Source organism: Lissotriton helveticus, chromosome 1_2 (genome assembly GCF_964261635.1).
Source record: "Lissotriton helveticus chromosome 1_2, aLisHel1.1, whole genome shotgun sequence".
In the NCBI taxonomy this organism is placed as follows: domain Eukaryota; kingdom Metazoa; phylum Chordata; class Amphibia; order Caudata; family Salamandridae; genus Lissotriton; species Lissotriton helveticus.
Window position 1 is genome coordinate 232761802 of NC_136058.1, and position 20917 is coordinate 232782718.

Here is a 20917-nt window from a genome sequence, read left to right on the forward strand (position 1 = left end):
CCTTAGGTCCTGCAAATCGCACGGTCCACCGAATCGCCCTGATAACCCGGACGCCTGACTCACGCGCTCGCGCCGACCCAATCAGGTTCGTAGATCGACATCACCGATCCTTTGCCTCCAGTCCAGGGTCTCTCTGGCCCTTTTTCATTGGTACCATTATTCTTCCAGATCCGGCCAGGAAGAATGTCTCCTACTTCGCGGATCCTCACCTAAGATCCACCCAAGTTAGTAGCCTCCTCTTATCCTACTCCCTCCCCCCTTACCTTACCTCGCGGCCACTTGCTGATTTGCCCTTCCTTTACAGATCGGTTCTGCAAGACGCTCTTTACGCTTGCCTCTCCCCAGGGATCCATCGCGGTATCCTTCATGCACCACCACTCAGGTACTTGGAGGGCCTACATAGTCCTGCTAGCGCTCTCTGCTACACCTACGGCCCCCTCCACCGCCATACCGCGCCCCCTTACACGCATTGTCCCCCTCCGAGCTACCCTGTCTCTGCATTGTCACCAGTTCACACCGCCCCTTTCCCTGTCACCTCTTCCCTCCCAGTGCACACCCTCCCTACCCTCCCTCCTCCTTGTCCTGCCACACTGCTCCCTCGCCGCTCTCTCTCCGTTATTCCCCTTGGCCGCTCTAGATGTCCTGGTTCCCTTCCCTACCCTGGTCCTCCCTCTCTGACCAATGCTTCAACATGCCTTCATTGACTCCAACCCGTCCTGGCCCCAGCGTCACCGATTCCAGATTGCTTTTTTCCCCTCCATTCCTCTCCTGATTTGTTCCTTTTGCCCCGCAGCACCACTACTCAAGACAACCAAGTCCTGATGCCGATCCCAATCTATTGAGGATCGAAACGCCGTCGACTCTACAGCTCATTCTCTACTATGGCTGTTGCTTAATCGTGAATTGAACACCTAAGCCACTTGATTTGTTCCCTTCACCCAGCCACCCACTGTATGATATCTTCACTTATGCTCATATTGGGGGTTCACGCTGTCCTTCTCACCACTTGCGTCGCCACTGTCACTCATACACCTTCGAGCACCAAGTATAATTTTGGTTGTCATATGATTTGTCTAATACAGTGCTGCGTTAACTGTATAATCATGACCCTGCTAATTACCCTCTTCTAAATACAATTTGAATAACTACAACAGACAAAGTGTATAGCTGTCTCCTTTATTTCTGTTCGTGTAATGCTTTTTGCATACATATGTAATTGCCTATTGAATATTACCTGTTGAGATATTGTTCATTGCTCCACCTCGTACCCTGATCCCGACCAGGTCTATGGGTTTGACTTCTGTTCTACCTTACCACCTAGTGAAAGGATGGCATGTCGTAACTCATAGAGAAGTCAACCGATGGCTAAAGTGAGCTGGTACATTGTCCCTTAATGTATGTTGGAGTGAGTGGTAAAAAGCTTAATGCCACCAAGCACAGACTAATGGATGAAAGTTGGCTGAAGCCCCTGTATGTTATACGCATAATTTTAGTAACAATTACAAGATTATGGCTATCCCAGACCAGAAAGAAAGAATGAAAGATGTAAAGTGGAAATGAAAAAAGGAAGAAAAGAAAGAAAGAATGAGTTCAAGAAATAAAAAATATCAACAAAGTGGGACAGGAAAATAAAGAAACAGGAAAAGAAGGAAAGATAAGGAAAAAAGAGAAGGAAAGAAAGAAATAGAGGTAGAAAGATAAGGAATGATAGTAAGAAAGAGAAACGGAAAGAGAGAGAAAGAAACAAACAAACAAAGAAAGAAAGAAACATAGAAAGAAAGAACAAAGAAGGAAAGAGAAAAAGAAGGAAAGAGAAGGAAAGAGAGAAGAAAAAGATAAAGGAAATAAAGAAAAAGGGAAACAACAAGAAAGAAAGAAAGCAAAAAGAAAGAGAGAGAAAAAAAGAATGAACAAAGACAAGAAAGAAGAAAAGACAAAGAAAAAAAGGAGAGAAAGAAAAAAAGTAAAAAAAGGATAATTTAATACAGGACAGTTTCAAATTGACACAATCTGATCTGGTATACTGTGAAATAGCAGCAGTCAGAAAAGCAAAACACTCCAGAAGAAATTTATAACAGCACTGGCAGGAGATGTGATCTGCTAAATATGGAATGTGCACTAGAAGCATCCTACTATCACATCAGGCTTCTAACACAAAAGTAACACTAAAATACTTTTATGGTACAAATAAAAGCACTGGCACTGAAGGTAACTAGCTTGTGTGTGGATGTGTTCCTTGTGAGAGAGCAAAATGCAGTAACTAAAAGTGAAGTTAACCAGTGGCTTAAGTATGCTGACCCCCTGCCCCATGCTATGAGCTGGAGTGGACGGAAGCAAAATGTGAATGACACAACAACAGACCACTGGATGAAGAAAGATGGTTGAAAGCCCCTACATGTCAGCATATTATACATATTTGAGTAAAATCAAAAGGTCTTGGCTATACCAGACCTCAAAATGACCACTTTTCTGCCCTGATTTCTTCCAAGATATTTTAGCACTCCAGTGCATGTCAACAGAAAGTGCCAGTTGAAGCAAGAGTTTGTTATCACAGTACCTTAATCTGTAGAGTAGCAAGGATGCTATGGGTTCTGGTGCATGCAGGACACATCACCCCTTTACCTAAAGTTGATGGTAATATAGCAAAGTAATGATCAGGCTTTAACATGCCCTGGTGCCACTGCACCTGCCGCACCAATGGTAGCTACGCCCTATTACCCACATGTATATGTATATTGAAGGCGCCATGAGCCCTAATGACCTAAACACTTCCCGTCATCTTCATTACTCTGAGTCACGGTCTTCCCCGTCCCAATTCTTATTCTTGGGGTTCACTGCCTCAAGAAATGCACATTTCTGAGCTTTGGTTTGAGAAGAAAGGCTTTTATAGCATAAGCTATGCTTTGAAGTCTTTCCTCTTGTCATTGCCCCCCTTACAGTTGGTTACCTCCTGTATTTCTTATTAGTCCTTTAGGAGGATGGAGAGAGAGTAGGATGAGGAAAGGGACGAAGAAGACTTTGACTCAGAGTAATAAAGATTACCAGAAAGTAACCGGGCCATTGCCTACTCATCGGTCTTCTGTTTGGGCATGGTGCAGCCTATGGCATAAGGGCCTTGTACAGGTATGATGCATAAATGCAGAGGTACTCATAGTCATATGCAAGTTCAGCCCCTGCTGCTGGAACAGGCTGGGCTTGTTTTAATTATATAGTTGCGTGTGTCACACTTGGTCTGTAACGAGTGTGTGCTCGGGTGAGTGTTTCTTAGCATAGCACGTTACAGTGTTACTTATCCAATGCCTTAGTTCTAGAGGCTGCACCAAGCTAATAAAAAATTCTCATGCACATCCCATATTTAAAAACAAATAATAATAGATCAATGCTAACCTTTTGAACAGGGTGCTGCTCTACCCACTTCTTGCAGAGAAGATCCTTGTGTCTGAGCCCCAGATGTAGCCGTAGCCCTAGTTGAATGTGCTTATATAGCCAAAGGAAAAGCAATTACTGAAAAATCATTGACTTTAATAATCACCCTCTAACCCATCTGTAAATTGTAAAAGCTGAGGCATTCTTTCTTTTATTTTAATAGCTTAAAATTTACAATTAGGTCCTGTGAATGTGTAAAAGATTTTGTGTTTTGCATATAAATCAATGAAGCATTGATTACAGCTAGGGTATGTAGTTCACTATCATCTTAAGACTTGAAAAATTGTAAAATGATGGTTGTATTTTAGTTCACAGACAATTATTTAATGGAAACCATTATTCAGAAACCATTTCATCTAAGTATTTTAATGAAAAATGTAAATGATGAATTGCATTTACAATTTCATAGAAAAAACAATTTTTCGAAAAGTGGCTTCTGCATCCTTATTTTATGAGGTATAAATAAAAATATTAAAGGTCTTACTCAGTGAAACATTTTTTTAAGAGGTATTCTTTTCAATCTTTTACTTGAACACTGAAGGTTTTTCACCACTCCAAAACTGTAGTGATCACTGAACCTTAAAAACATTCACCAGCCATAAAAACACCACCAATCCATATCCCCTAAAAAACTCAACACCCTTAAAAGCAACCAATCCCATTTACTCTAAAAACCCTTCATCATCCCTAAACCCCACTCATTTGTGGACCCTAGAAACCACTCAACACCCTAAACTCCACCCACTCCTGATCCCATAAAATCTCTCACCATCCCTGAACTCCATCCATTCCTGAACCCTAAAAATACTAAAATCCCCTCATAGTCCCTAAACAGCACTCATCCTTGACCCTAAAAACTCTCAATGCCCCTAATCTTAACCAATGTTTGTGTTTTTTGAAGTTTCTTTAAAATAATTTTTCCTTTCAAATGTTTTCCTTAATTTTTGAATTATTTGTCATTCCATAAAATGAGTTTTCCATGATTTGGCTTCTCAGTTTTCATTTTTCCCATACATCAAAAATGATTTCCTGATTACCATTGAAACTGGTAACTATCTTAAAGACCAGGTCATAAAATAATTTGATCAGGAAGAACTGTCATACAAGGAAGACCATGACCTACACTTAATTTCCTAATCTCCTAGCAGAGGTAACTGCTGCTGAAAAATAAATATTATCTTATAATAGAGCTAATGAAACCTGATCCAATCTTACAAAGGAAGTATTGTATTATATTGTATTGTAAGGGGAGCTTGTAAAGCGCACTGACACCGTGGGTTTCCTGGCGCTGGTTGAATGCTGAAGGACCAGAGGGATTTAGCCGGATTGAGGGAAGAGCCATGTTTTTAGGGATTTACGGAAAAGAATGAGAGAGTTAGAGGTTTTGAGAGAGAGGGGAAAGGAGTTCCAAATTTTAGGGGCCAGGAATGCGAATCTCCGGCCTCCAGATCTGCAAAGTTTGATGGGGGGGATGAGTAGGAAGTGAAGGTGGGAAGATCTCAGGTTCCGTGAAGGACAATAGGGCCTGATAAGGGATTTCAGAAAGACGGGACAGGAGCCAGATAAAGATTTAAAGGTGAGGCAGCCGATCTTAAAGGCTGCCCTCGAGATGACAGGGAGCCAGTGCAGTAGAGAAAGAAGGGGTTTGGCGGATTTCCATTTCGGGATCCCAAGGGCCAGTCTCGCCGCTTGATTTTGAACAGATTGTAGTCTGGAGAGAGATGTTTTAGGCAGACCGTGGTAAATAGAGTTCGAAAAATCTAAGCGGGAGAGGACAAGGGCCATAATTACTTGCAGAAGAGCTTCAGGAGTGAGGAGATAGGCCACCTTCCTGATCCTGCGCAGCTGGAACATACAGGAGGAGACTACCGTCCCCACTTGGGGCCCGAGGGAGAGGCCGGAGTCAATAGTGACCCCGAGACTTTTTACCGAGGCCACAGGGGTGGGGGGGGGGCCAAGTTCTGCCGGCCAAAAGTACGGACCCCAGTGGGTAGAGTTCCTGCCAGGAAGAAGGAGCTCCGTCTTTCCGGGATTCAATTTGAGCTGGTTTTGACACATCCACTGTAGGATGTGGGACATAGCTGCCTGGAAGTTAGGAATAGCAGAGGGGGAATCGAGAGGAAAGATGAGTTGCAGGTCGTCCGCGTAGTTAAAAACGGTGACGTCCCACTGCCTCAAAGAAAAAAGAAGGGGTCGAAGGTAGAGGTTGAAGAGAAGAGGGGATAAGGAGGAGCCCTGAGGGACCCCGCAGGGCAAGTGTTCCCTAGGAGCTCTAAGAGTGCCCAGGCTGAGGGTCTGAGACCTCCCGGTCAGGAAGGATTTGACCCATGCCAGCGCCAGGCCCTGGATGCCAGCCTGCTCGACACGGTGGAGGAGGATGTTGTGGTCCACCGTGTCGAAAGCGGCTGACAGATCTAATAAAACCAAGGCCTGGGGGGTACCCTTGTCAGCGCCGTCTCTCAAGGCATCCAGCACGGCCAAGATCACAGTCTCCGTGGAGTGGCCGGGTCTGAAGCCGGCCTGATTGGCCTCGAGAAAGTTGGAGCTCTCGATGAACTGTGAAAGACAGGCGGTGGCGTGGGCTTCCAGGATTTTAGAGAAGAAAGGCAAGAGAGAGATGGGGCGGTAGTTCGCCGGAACGGCGGGATCAGCCCCAGGCTTCTTCAGTAGAGGCACCAGAACGGCCTCCTTGAAGGAGCAGGGTACCGTACCGGACGAGAGAGAGGAATTCAGCAGGGGAAGGATGCAGTCGGGTAAAGAATGGCAGATGTCTCGTAGTATGGTGGGAGGACAACAGTCGTCTGGAGATCCAGACTTAATACGGGTAGCCAATGTGGCCAAGGAAGTGGGGTCTAAGGGAGGAAACTGAGTGAAAGAGAGGGCATTGTGGGGGGGGGAGACGGAGCCCGCGCCAGGGGGAGTAGCCGGGATGGTGTCTTTAATCAAAGCAATTTTCTGAATAAAGAAAGTACTTAAGCGCGTTACAAGATTCCTGTGTGGGGGCCTGAGTCGGAAGTGTCCTGGGGTCGGAAGTGAATTCGTTAAGGACTTTAAAAATCTCTTTGGACTTGCAAGGGGCGGATAAGATTTTTTCTGAGGCGTAAGCTTTTTTGGCTGCGGAGATGGCTGTTTTGTACTTATTGCGCGCGGCCACATATACGCCTCTACTAGACGAGCAATAGTCTCTCCTCCACCTGCGCTCAGATCGGCGGAGTTCCAAATGCAGGGTCTTGAGGTGGGGGGTGAACCATTTGTGGGAGTGGCAATGTCGGGATCGGGGGAACTTAGTTAGAGGGGCAAAAATATCGCTGGCTGTCGTGAGCCAGTCAGAAATATGCCCCTGAAGCTCGTTGGTGCTTAAATCGTTGGGGAGTAGGGGACGGGTTAGAGAGAGGTGAGATAGAAGTTTAGAGGAGTTGGCGGCTCTCCACTTGCGGGCGGTGCCGCCCTCCTGCAGTGGGATCCTGATCTGGCCGACAACCGAGAAAGTGGTGTCAATCAAAAGGTGATCGGACCACACACAAGGTGTTATAAGCGGACAGGAGGACTTGACCCCGTAGACCCAAATGTGGTCAAGGATGTGGCCGCCACTGTGAGTGGCGGACCTGACTAATTGAGTGAAGTTCAGGCTCGAGAGGGCCTCGAACAGTTCGATGGCATGGGGGCCAGCGTCCTCGTTCTGAAACCAGTAGTTGAAGTCACCAACAATGACAGTGCGGTGGGAGGAGGTAGCAAGGTTAGTCAACTGTTCAATAAAAGAGGCGGGGAAGGAAGGCATGGGGTGGGGGGGCGATAAAGTACCATTAGGGTAACTGCACCTACCTCGGTCCCAAGACGGAGGACCAGGTTATCCACTTCAGGGAGGGTCATGGTGGCGGAGGCGATAATCTTAAGATTCTTGCGTATTACCGCTGCCACCCCTCCTCCGGAGCGGCCCCCAGGACGGTTGGTGTTCAACAGAAAGTAATCTGGGGGTAACGCAGCGAGGATGTCAGGGAGGGAATCGTCGGTGAGTCAGGTCTCAGATAGTAAGAGAACGTCTGGCCTCTCCGTCATGAGAAGATGGAAAATATCGGCTTGATGCCTGACCAAAGAGCGAGTGTTTAGGTATAGTACCCGGAGCTGCGACTAAACAAGAGCAGGAGCAATGAGAGGTAACGCCGGCCCCAGATGAGGGGGGGAGTGCCCTGCAATCCCCAGTGAGGAGATCCTGGCCCAGGTATCGGGGGGTAGGGGGCAAGAAGAGGCTTGTAGGCTCATAAGAGCAGAGGGGGAGTAAGAAATAGCAGTGGCGGCATCCCTGGCCCCTGGGCCCGTCCAGCCGCGGACGGGCGCAGACGGGCAGGACTCTGGCGTGACTCCGACGCGCCTACGGCGCGCCCGCTGCGCTGACGCATGAGGGACGTTTAAGTAGGCTGATGACGAGGGGGGTGGGCGGAGTCAGCAGGGCGGGTTGGGAAGTGGTTTTTAAAAAGTCAAGTCGGCCGCTCGTAGTCAGCGGGACAGGGAGGCTGTGCTGCTCGTAATCAGCAGAGAAGACAAGGTATTTAAAAAATAATTGCAGTGCTAGCCGCGCGCAAGCCCTCTGCCACCGGGTTGCTTGCAGACAAAGTGATTTTAAAAGCTTTCAAGACTAACAGAAGATCCCCAGCATGTTAAAGGGGTTGTGCAAAGAAGTCTAATCCATTACTTAGTTTGTAAAAAAAAAAAAAAAAGCGCCGGGCCCTTGTCAAGAGTCCACTTCCACTTGCACCACCCATTGCCACTGTCAGCATTGCCAATTACAGCAACAACACAGCTACTAACCATCACACTCCTACAAGTGTGACAACTCTGACTATAACGATAAGGTAATAACTTGCGCATGACCTACGAGTTCACTGTTGTCGTTTTATTGAAGTTTTGTAATACCTTTTTAAAGTTTAGTATGGGTGCTCCTGGGGTGACGTTTCCGTCCTCTTGTGACGTCTTGCTAAATTAACTAAATTGTGCCTCCAATATTCTTGCTTGCATCCCTCAATTGTAGCCATTAAAGAAAATGGGGTAGCCCACAAGGTATGGACCTGGGTATATTACGATACAAATAAACAGTGGTCCTAAACCTATTCCTTTACTAATTGACGAAATCAATCTTCATTCATTAAATCAGATGTTCAGGAGCATTTCAACTGAATCTGCTCCAATTTACAAGTATAGCTAATGATTTTAAGAAAAAGCACAACAGCCACTACAACAAGAACGTAGTAACAATGTATTTAATTCATTGTCTCATGTTTTTAAATTCATTTTACACAATATTTCATTGCTTCAGAGATAAAAGGTTGCCCAAAGGAGCGTGCAGAAGAGAGTGATCAGAGAGTGTTCAGTGAATAAAGAAAGGAAAAGAAAATCCAAAGTAATAATCATAACATATTCACATACATTTTTATTCAATAACGGTATTTCAGTTTTGCCGTATTGAGTCTATCTGGCCAAACACAATTATTTAGTACCCACTACATTCAAAACAATGTAAAAAGACATCCATGTCCTTAGTGTGCACTTTGTAATGTCAAGAAACAGGTCCAAGGTAGGAATAATAGCGTCGACGTTTCGACTCGACTTAGGGCCAACCGGTCATTTAAACCTGGGGCATGCAAGTCTTCATCAGGACAAAAAAGATTGTCAACCAAGGGATGTCGATGCCCCTACAAGAGATAGAGGGGACATTACCCAGTTGTAGTGCCATTATCGAATCATTCAAAGAACTCAAGCAAAGGGAGCCACGAGCTTACCCTAAGGCGGAGAGCCAACGAGGTATGTGTCCTCAATCAGCGATATATACTTCTACTCCTGTAAGACAGAATTGCACAAAACGTATGGACTTGATCAGCTATAATTCTATATCATCTGTCCATACTAAGGTGTATGAGCACCTAAGGTCAAATTGTTACCTTAATCATAGATGATTTAATCATCAGGTGAAAAGTAGATACAATATTCCATACAGCACCGGTACCAGGGTGGGGATACCTAGGAAATTAACAGTAACAACAGGCATCATAAGTCCACTGGCCTGAGTCAACATAGGTCAGGGGAAAGCCATTCACTAGCGCACGACTATTACCTTAGTTGATTCTATAGTCTTGGTTACACCCTGTGCTCCTGTCACCAACGTTCAGGCAGCTGTGTAAACATAAAAAAGGGGGGGGATGAAATCAAAATGCTCCATTAAAACCAGTTTTTAAAAAACGGCCGAAGCTCCGTTCCTCATTTAAATTGCACTAAAGAAACCCGTTTTTCGAATAAATGTGAAATATTGGTACATATCACTTTTTCACGATAGTATACTGGTGTGGTATTGACTATCCCAAAGCAAAATGGCGGCGCTCGGCCCGCCAGGAATATAAGATATAATAATTATTGATCCATTGGTTTGAGACTATGGCTTGACATTCCAACCCCCCTTTTTTATGTAAATCGAATGTTAAATTTTGAGACGGTCCAGTGCAATCTAAATGAGGAACGGAGTCCTCTCTCTATGTAACCGTCAGGAGGAGGCGGTATCTAATAAGTATGAGGCGGAAGCAAGTCTCGGGAAGCGGCGATCGTGTGAGATCCAGGCTTCGCTTTTTCGCATAGAGGACATGCTGTTTACACGGTAATTAACATGCCGATTTCAAGGGGAGCTGGGGCTCTTACAATCTTAATGAGCCCAGCAACTTTTCCAATATCGAGCTTCGGCCGTTTTTTAAAAACTGGTTTTAATGGAGCATTTTGATTTCATCCCCCTTCCCCCTTTTTTATGTTTACACAGCTGCCTGAACGTTGGTGACAGGAGCACAGGGTGTGACCAAGACTATAGAATCAACTAAGGTAATAGTCTTGCGCTAGTGAATGGCTTTCCCCTGACCCATGTTGACTCAGGCCAGTGGACTTATGATGCCTGTTGTTACTGTCAATTTCCTAGGTATCCCCACCCTGGTACCGGTGCTGTATGGAATATTGTGCCTACTTTTCACCTGATGATTGAATCATCTATGATTAAGGTAACAATTTGACCTTAGGTGCTCATACACCTTAGTATGGACGGATGATATAGAATTATAGCTGATCAAGTCCATACGTTTTGTACAATTCTGTCTTACAGGAGTAGAAGTATATATCGCTGATTGAGGACACATACCTCGTTGGCTCTCCGCCTTAGGGTAAGCTCATGGCTCCCTTTGCTTGAGTTCTTTGAATGATTCGTTAATGCCACTACTACTTGGTAATGTCCCCTCTATCTCTTGTAGGGTCATCGACACCTCTTGGTTGCCCATCTTTTTTGTCCTGAGGAAGACTCGCATGCCCCAGGTTTAAATGACCGGTTGGCCCTAAGTCGAGTCGAAACGTTGACGCTATTATTCCTACCTTGGACCTGTTTCTTGACATTACACAGTGCACACTAAGGACATGGATGTATTTTTACATTGTTTTGAATGGAGTGGGTACTAAATAATTGTGGTTGGCCAGGTAGACTCAATACGGCAAAACTGAAATACCGTTATTGAATAAAAATTAATGTGAATATGTTATGATTATTACTTTGGATTTTCTTTTCCATTCTTTATTCACTGAACACTCTCTCATCACTCTCTTCTGCACGCTCCTTTGGGCAACCTTTTATCTCTGAAACAATGAAATATTGTGTAAAATGAATTTAAAAACATGAGACAATGAATTAAACACATTGTTACTCCGTTCTTGTTGTAGTGGCTGTTTTGCTTTTTCTTAAAATCATTAGCTATACTTGTAAATTGGAGCAGATTCAGTTGAAATGCTTCTGAACATTTGATTTAATGAATGAAGATTGATTTCGTCAATTAGTAAAGGAATAGGTTTAGGACCACTGTTTATTTGTATTGCATCCCTCAATGGGCACACCACTTAATCCTCCAAGAGGGTTCTTGAGTTGAATAATCACGTTGAACTCAATAGTTGTTGCTTCTTTTTTTTATTTGAAATTCACATCATTTCAACTTTTCAAACTTGTTGATTTACGAATCATTCCTTATGCATATAATACTCCATTCTTTATGCATATATTACTCCAATGCATTTCGAGCTGGAGCGCTCTTCATCAGGGAGTAAGATCTATGATAGAATCATAACACAGTGAATGTTTACCTACTGTATGACCGTTCATATCAAATTTCCCTGTTTTACTAGCACACTGTTTTCATGCATTATTTCTTACTGGTTACCAAATGGTATGTGTAATCATGCATTTGTGCTTGTGATACAACCGTGATTAACGTGGTGTTTCTATCATGTAAATACATAAAACTGTGTGGTAGTGTGTTTTAAATGTATTCGCCCATGGCATCTTTACTCACATGTGCAATGGCCTCCGTTTTTCAAAACGCTGAAAAAAAATTACAAAAAAACTAGTTTTAACTGCTATATTTCACGTATACGCATGAAACATTGATTGCATTCTAACTACCGCGCTACTAGCTACTATGCGTTTGAGTGCACTTACTTGTTGGCAGGTTTGTGAAAGCTCTCCGACGGTTCTGTGTTTGGGCAGCGTTATTATCAACAGTGTTTATGAATAAAGTTTAAGACGCAACGGCTTAAAAGCGTAGCATACCCAGTACGTGGGCAATGCATTGAAAAAGAAAAAGGACTAACTCTTGTGATTTACTGTGGCCATATTAGGTGTGGATCCTAGGGTGAACAGCCTTTACAACAAAACTATTACAACGCACTACCATTACGACGCAACTTTTACAACGCAAACTATTACAACGCATAGCGCTTGGGGGCGCTCTAGGGTAGGGAATAGGTTTAATGTACTATCCAACACCTTCCCTACTATCCACGGGGACTGGAGTTGGAATAGTAAATTAAACTATTCACTATCCAGCGCCCAAAAGCATTATGCGTTGTAATGGTATGCGTTGTAAAAAATGCGATGTAAAGGTAGGCGTTGTAAAAGTATGCATTGTAACGTCATACATCCGGATCCTAGTTACGAAGTTGTCAAAAATTCCGTTCACGGTTGTTATGTTTTGATAAAATGTCGTGTGGTGCATATTTACAATACAGGTGCGACTAAACATAATAAATACAGTAATCTGTTTGATTTATTAATAACATATAGATGTTATCATGGTTATAAGCAACTATTACTGTTCCTTGGAGCAGAGCAGTCCCCTTGTTACTCATAGGTAACAAGCGTTTTCAATACGTTCATTAGGACCATTAGGTCTACAAGACTTCATTCTTATGATCCAATCATTTTCTCTTCTTAGTAGATGTTTGTTGTTGTCTCTCCCTTCCATCTTATCAATTACTTCCAGTATCATAAATCTGAGTTGGGATATATTATGTTTTTCTTCCATTAATTGGGTTGCAAACGTCGATTTAACATTTTTGGTTCTGATATTCGACTTATGTTCATTGATTCTTATTTTGAACTTCCTCTCTGTTTTTCCCACATATACTTTGCCACAGGGGCACTTTAATAGATATATTACGTTATCTGTATCACATGTGGCTGTCACATTGAGTTTAATTTTATTTTCTTTCATTAGATGATTGATATTGGTTCCACGTATGATACCATTGCAATTGTTGCTGTTCATGCATGGTATTGTACCTTTGTTTTTTTTTATCTCTTTAGGTTTTTGTTTTAATACTTCACCTATATTTTTATTTCTGGTGTACGCGAAAATTGGTGGCTGTGCAAAAGAGTTCTTAAAATCGGGGTAACATGGGCCAATGCTTGGTGATAGTTTTTTTGAAAATTCTACTGGATGTGGAAAATTTTGATACTACCACAGTTCTGGTATTCTCCTATTTATCTCTGGATTTCAATAGTTCAATCCAGGCCATGGATTCACATCTCTTTTTGGCATTCCCTAAAATAGATGGAGGGTACCCTCTTTCTTTGAATCTTTCTTCCATTTCTGTGATTCTCTGTGTGGATTTCTCCAAGTTTGATACATTCCTCTTTATTCTCATCATTTGGGATGTGGGCAAATGAGTTTTCAAGGATGTCTGGTGGTGGCTGCTGTAGTGTAATGTGTTGTTCCAGTCTGTTTTTTGCGGTGAATATCCGTTTCTAGACCTTTTTCTGTTCTGGTAATCAATACATCCAAAAAGGTTATGTGGGTCTCAGATATTTTGCTTGTGAACTGTATTTGTTCATTTATGATATTCCACTTGAATAACGTGGTTTTTGCCTCTCCATTACACAACATGAATATGTCGTCGATGTGTCTGTAGTACGCTTTTATATCGGTTTTCCATGCAGGGTTTGTAAAAATATGCTCCTCCTCAAACCTTTGCATCACTAAATTATCGTACACGGGAGCTGTACAGTTGCCCATGGATGGACAGGTGAGCTGGAGCTACCACTCCTTTTGCCATTGGAAATAGCTTTGATATAAGGTGAAATGTACTTGCTCCATTAGGAAGATTTGCATAGGTATTTCAAGTTCAGTTCGTAATAGTGTATACTCCACTGCTTCTAATCCCATAGAACGTGGAATCGATGTATATAATGATTTTACGTCAGCTGTGCATAATAGTACTTCCTTATTTTCATGCAATGTTATTTTTTGTAGCTTAAGTAAGAACTCAGTGGTGTCCTTTATTTAGAACTCATTTTTTTAACACTGGGTTGAAGATATTTATGGATGAATTGACCTACTGGCTCATGTATACTACTGAAGGTAGATACTATTGATCTAAATGGTGGGTCTCTTTCGTCTTTATGGATTTTCTGAACCATATATAGTACAGGACTCTTCGGGTTTTGTTTAATCAGAAAGTTCCTTGTTCTTTCTTTTATCACTCCAGATTCATGTGCTTTATCAACTAGTGTTTTCAACAATCTTGCAAATTCACAGGTGGGATTCTTTCCCAATTTTATGTAGGTGGTATTGTCGGCGATGTGTTCCTTCACACGTTCTTCATAATGGGTAGTATTCATAATTACTAATAAACCCCCTTTGTCGGATTTCTGGAAAACTATCCTAGGGTTGTTCGCTAATTTCTTTGAAGTGTCCCAGTCCTTTTGTGTGATGTTCTTTGTCGTTTTTTTGTGGTTTATTTGTGTCAATACCTGTTTAATTAGATTTTCAAAAAGATCCAAACTTTTATACCTCGTGGGAGCCATGAAGGTGATTTTGCTTTTTAACCCACGTAGCTCATCTACGTCTTCTTTAGATCTTTGATCTTGTAGGACGTTATCAAAGAATATCCTCAACCGTAGCTTTCTCATTAACTTGAAAATAAACGTACTTCCAGTTCTAGTGCGTTTGTATCTGTGGTTGGGACAAATGATGTTCCCTTTTGTAATAAAAGTAAAAATAGGTGGGTGACCCAATAAACCCTTGCGAGCTTGGGCTGAAATCTGATTAATGCAAAAGGTGCTTGCAAGGGGTTTTATTTGTGCATATGTTTAAACTAATTTTGAAACAGGACGCTGATCAAACTTTACTGCTAATGATTTTGAGATCAGTTTAAATCAATTAAAACACCTGTTTGACATCTAATATAACATTCACTTAGTTAAAGATTCCTCCGGCGTGGCTCTGTCTGTCTGACAGAGCCACGCCGGAGGAATCTTTAACACGCCAGAGGAATCCTTAACAGAAATTCTTACAGAGACAACGGATTATCTGTACCTCAAATTTCAGTGCGATTCATATCTGCACCTAAACAGACAGGTACAGCTGACATAAAAGAAATAAGGGTCCGGTACCTAAATACGTTATTGAAGTTGTCCACTAAGAGACACAGGGGTCTTATTAGATTGAAGATTGCAAGTCCTGAAGATGGCCTTGAAGATTAATCAACCATAAGGCCGAAACGTCGACACATCTGTCCACAATCTTTCTGTGCGATTAATCCAGCACAATGTTATTTAAGTTATTTTGGCTTAGTTACGTTGTGTTATAATTTAAAAAGAGTGGACTACAACGCAAGTGGTTTTCAAAGAACAATTGATATATGTCTTGTCCACTTGTACATTATTGAATATATTAATTTTTTTAAAACATTGTACCCCATGAAATGCATATTTGATAAATATAAACGTTTTTTCAAAAAACTACTTCCTGTGTAGCTTTTCACTACAGTGAGTCATTGCCACTATGTTAACTAAGTGAATGTTATATTAGATGTCAAACAGGTGTTTTAATTGATTTAAACTGATCTCAAAACCCTTTTGTAATAGCCTTAATTCCGATGGTGTTAAATTGTAGTTAGAGATGTTAATCACAATCAGCCAGATTCATCATTGAAAAATGGGCTGGCAAAGGGCCAGATTCTGAGAATCTGGCCCTTTGCGAGCGCAATTTTTGCATTTGGGATTCATCATCCCAAATGCAAAAATCGCTAATTGCGAAATCGCTAAATTGCGAGGAATTGCATTTAAGGAATCTCTATTTGAGATATTTGGGTGTTCTTTTTCTTATTCCCCTCCTGGGTCTCCTTTTTCTGACTGGTCATGTTCTAAAAAAGTGTGTCCTGAGATGGATTGTTGTGCTATCTCATCCTGTGATGTTGGTTTTGGTTCACCCGGTGTCGGTGTTTTTTTTATGGGGAATTTGATGTTGTGTCCTTCCTGTAGCTTCATTACCAGATGATGATGTATCTGTGCACTGCGTATAAGGGCAAGTTTGACGTCTCTGAGCGTATACCTCCGCCCATGTGTATACTTCCCCTAGTTTGTAATCCAGGGCATCTCTCCTGAATTTCCTTATTTTACGTTCATTCATTTCTTGTGAATGTTTCGATATTTGTACATAATGTCTTCCAAAATTTTCGACCAATCCTCCGCTGACATCATGCTTGTCAGTTCATTCGTAACTTCCACTATTTCTTTAGACAGATCTTCCAGGATATTGGACAATTCCTCCACGATTAACAATATTAAATCAAGCGAACACTTGTTTAAGATCGCATACCAGCGTTCTTGGAATTTTTGAGCATTCTTACATAGCGATGTTTTTAATGCAATTCTCAATCCACGGGGTATGCATTGCGACCTATGGTACTTAATTAGTGTACTGGCGTGTAATCGTTGATTTATTTCTCTCTTTGATAAATATATTAGTTGTTTGATGTTCTGTTCCTTGGTTCTGTTAATAGTTGCTTGTGATGTTTCTTCTTGTATCAGTGTGTAGATTCTGGATGCTTCTTCATTCGAAAATGCAAATATTTCTGCTCTTTGATCCATTGTCTTTGTAATTTCATCGTACGAAATTGTTGATGAGTTTCTAAAAAGATGTGGTACTGGCTTGTGGGCGGATGTCCGTAAATACCGATAAGGTAATAGCTTGCGTACGACCTACGAGTTCACCGTTGTCGTTTTATTGAAGTTTTGTAATAACTTTTTAAGGTTTAGTATGGGTGCTCCTGGGGTGAGGTTTCCGTCCTCTTGTGACGTCTTGATAAATGAACTAAACTGTGCCTCCAATATTCTTGGTTGCATCCCCCAATGGGCACACCACTTAATCCTCCAAGAGGGTTCTTGAGTTGAATAATCATGTTGAACTCAATAGTTTTTGCTTCTTTTGTTTTATTTTTATTGCAATTCACTTCATTTTAACTTTTCAAACTTGTTGATTTACGAATCATTCCTTATGCATATATCACTCCATTCTTTATGCATATAATACTCCAATGCATTTCGAGCTGAAGCGCTCTTCATCAGGGAGCAAGATCTATGATACCTATTTGTGTAGTTCTATAAAACTAAAGTCCGTTGTCCAAACAACAGCTGCATCAGTATGTTTTGTCTAGGTGCTAAGGCCTGGCTAGAACAAAATAACAAGGGGCATTGTTGTTCGACCCTGTACGTAATATTCAGTCAAAATCCCAGGAACATGAAGAGAGTGAACACAGCAATGAGTACTCATGTGAAAACAGTATTAAAAATATTGCAAGAAATAAAGACGTGTAGTAACGTGAGCAAAGCAGCTGCAAAGTGCTCATGCTAACTTAGTGAAGACGACAATGTCCCTATGGGCCACGTGACAGCAGACTGTCATATGTGCCAGTCTTGCCAATTAAGTGCCTGTGCTGCTTACCAGAATTAACTGTCTCAAATTAAGCAGTGGTCTAACCAAAGAGAAACTCTTAAGTTACATGGTTTCTAAAGGTGTTAGCTCATCGAATGAACCCCAAGGACCTCTACATGATTGGATCATTTTGTTGCCCGTTGACCATTTAATATGCATGGCGAAAGGCCTTTACAAAAAACCCTGACTTAAAAATCAAGGATAATTAAATAATCAAAGGAAAATAGAGATGAATTCTTCTGAATGACAATTCCCTGAAATGATTCCAGTGCCTTATAGAGTTGGCCATTGTGGAAATAAATGAAGCCATTCAGAAATTGACTTAATTGAGAAACAATTGGATCTTGAAGATTCATACGCAAGAATTCAGAAGCCGTTAGATTCAGCAAACACAGAACGAACAGTAGTGAAGAAAAAGCTTGAAGTTGTCAGTGATAATACTGACCATGTCAAGAGTGATGTAATATGTAAGGTCATAAGCAGAGCATTGCTGGGAGCGTAAGTTATAGTTAGCTCAGATAACTATAACTGCTAAATTTCTATGGTTTTGTGTGTATAAAATCTGAACCTAACTATAACGTTTCTGTAACCCTTGGTTTTTTCAGTGAATTTCTAAGATTTTTAAAAAATTCAGTTTCCTAACTATAATGTCCCTGTAACCTTTGCTTTATTCGGTGAATTTCAATGGTTTTTTAATGCCATTTTTAAACTATAACATCCTTGTAACGTTTAACTTTTTTGTGAATTTTAAAGTTTTTTAACATAAATTGTACTATCATTTGACCCATAGGTTCAATTTATTAATATACACACTTATTTGTCTGAGGACTGGCGATGGATCCATGGATCCATATAATGAATTTAAAAAAAGAAAGACTTGGTGCATTACATTTATAGAAAGGCTACATATATTATCTTACCTTCGTTTAAAAAAATATTTATATAATTAAATGAATGTGTGAAGAAAGCAAGGACACGTATTGTCCATGTGATTGCTGAAACATGTTGACCTTGATTTAGAACTTGACAGCCATTTGTTAAGACTGTCCCTGATCATTTTTTAATGTTGGTAGAGGGACTGACACCAGAATAAAACTCTTTAGCAGTCCCTTACCCAATTTTAATACACTTTTATTAGTTTTCACCACTTCTTTCTGTTGCACTGCAAAATCAGTCACTCAATTCTATCCATAAATCTTAGGTATAGAATCAGGAGATCTAGGCATGGGCTGTCTGAGTAGAATGAGGATTGTTTCCATCTTTTCCTCTTCTGCGTTAAGTCAGTCCTAAACCTTGTTTTGGTCTTCTTAGGAATCCCAAATGATGAAGGGCGGTTCCGTGTGGTGACTGATGGTTTTCCTAGATCGACCACACGGGGGATTTAGGTTGACACATTGACATAGGGACTCTGTGTAGTGTTTGGCTGGGTTCTATACCTTTATAGCGTTAGTGTCCGTCTTTTCAGACCCTGTGACACTTGTGTGTAGATTCATGTAAATTAGGGAATGTGTCACAGTTTGGTCTTAAAATATTCCCCAACCCGATCATTGTTGTTATCTCCTCAATTTATTAATATACATTTTAACAAGTTTATCAATATATTTTATTCACACATTCATTTAATTATATAAATATTTTTTTTAACGAAGGTAAGATAATATATGTAGCCTTTCTATAAATGTAATGCACTAAGTCTTTCTTTTTTTAAATTAATTATATGGATCCATGGATCCATCGCCAGTCCTCAGACAAATAAGTGATATGGTATGCAGGTTATATTGTGGGATTATCCACGGTAGATCGGTTCCCAACCACAAGCACACATCCAGTTCTAAAACAACAACACATTTAATACAAACAGTGCTACTGCAATTTCTATAAGTGAATTACTGCCTGTGTGTTGGTGTGTGAGTGGCTGTGTGGGTGTATCAGTGGATTTGTGGGTGTGAAAGTGGCTGTTTGGGTGTGTAAGTGAGTGTGTAAGTGTGTGAGTGGCTGAGTAGGTCTGTGTGGTCTGAGTGGTTTTGTGGGCCTGAGAGCGGATGTGTGAGCGGTTGTGTGGGTGTGTAAGTGGGTGTGTGAGTGGCGGTATGAGTGGTGGTGTCGGTCTGTGAGTGGGTGTCTGAGTGGCTGTATAGGTACGTGAGCTATTGTGCATTGTTGTGTGGGTGTGTGAGTGTGCGCACCCACATCATGCAGTTTTCTCATCAATAAATGTTACAGTGATATTATCAATTATGTCATAGAAAACGTCAAGACTGATGTAATGTGTGGGGTAATTAGCAGTGCATGGCAAGGGTGTGAGTTATAGTTTCTTCAGGGCACGCATTTTAGTTTCTTGGGAAAACTATAACTAAAGCTGCTGAATTGCAATGGTTTTGTGTGTGTAAAATCTGAACTTAACTATAACGTCCCTGTAACCTTTGATTTTTTTCTGAATTTTTAAGGTTTTTTAAATTTGATTTCCTAACTATCATGTCCCTGTTAATTTCTAGTTTTTTTTAACATAAAGTAATATTTAATTGCCATACGTTAAACCAACTGCCACTGCGGCCACCCCTCCGGATGCAGCCAACACCACAGTGGGCATGACCTTTGACTGTGCACAGGGGTGGATTGGCCACAGGGCCTGGCCAGTGGCCAACCCCTGCACCCCACCCCCCACATGCTGCCAAACCATGCTGTGGGTCTGTGAGTAGATGTGTGAGTGGCTGCATGTTTGTGTGGCTAGGTGCATGTGGCTGAATGGGCATGTACGTTAGTGTGTGAGTATGTGTGTGTGTGAGTAGATTTGTGGGTCTGTGAGTGGATGCGTGAGTGGCTATATGGGTGTGTGAGTGGTTGTGTGACTGGCTGTGTCAAACTATGAGTGGGCGTGTGAGGAGCTGTGGCCGCTGCAGGTAAGAGCAGTGGGGCCGGCTGGAGGGGGATGTCGAGAGATGACCAGAAGGGAAAATTAAATAAATAATCACCCCAGATGGCCCCACCACCCCACCGCTCTTAACTGCAGTGGCCGCAGCTTTGTGTGAGTGGTTTTGTGGGTCTGTGAGTGTGTGTGTGAGTCATTGTGTGGGTATATAAGTGGGTGTGTGACTGGGTGGGTGACTGGGTGTATGAGTGGCTGCATGGGTCTGTGAGTGGGTATATGAGCAGTTTTGTGAGTCTGTGAGTGGGTGTGTGAGGGGCTGTATGGGTGTGTAAGTGGCAGTGTGGGTGTGTAAGTGGCAGTGTGGGTGTGTAAGTGTGTGTGAGTGGATGTGTGAGTGAGTGGCTGTGTGGGTCTGTGAGTGGGTGTGTTACTGGTTTTGTGGGTCTGTGCATGGTTTTATGGGTGTGTGAGTAGTTGTGTTGGCGTTTGAGTGAGTGGGTCTGTGAGTAGCTGGATATTTTTTTTATTGTAGTCTGGATCTGCAGATCCGTCAAATAGTCAC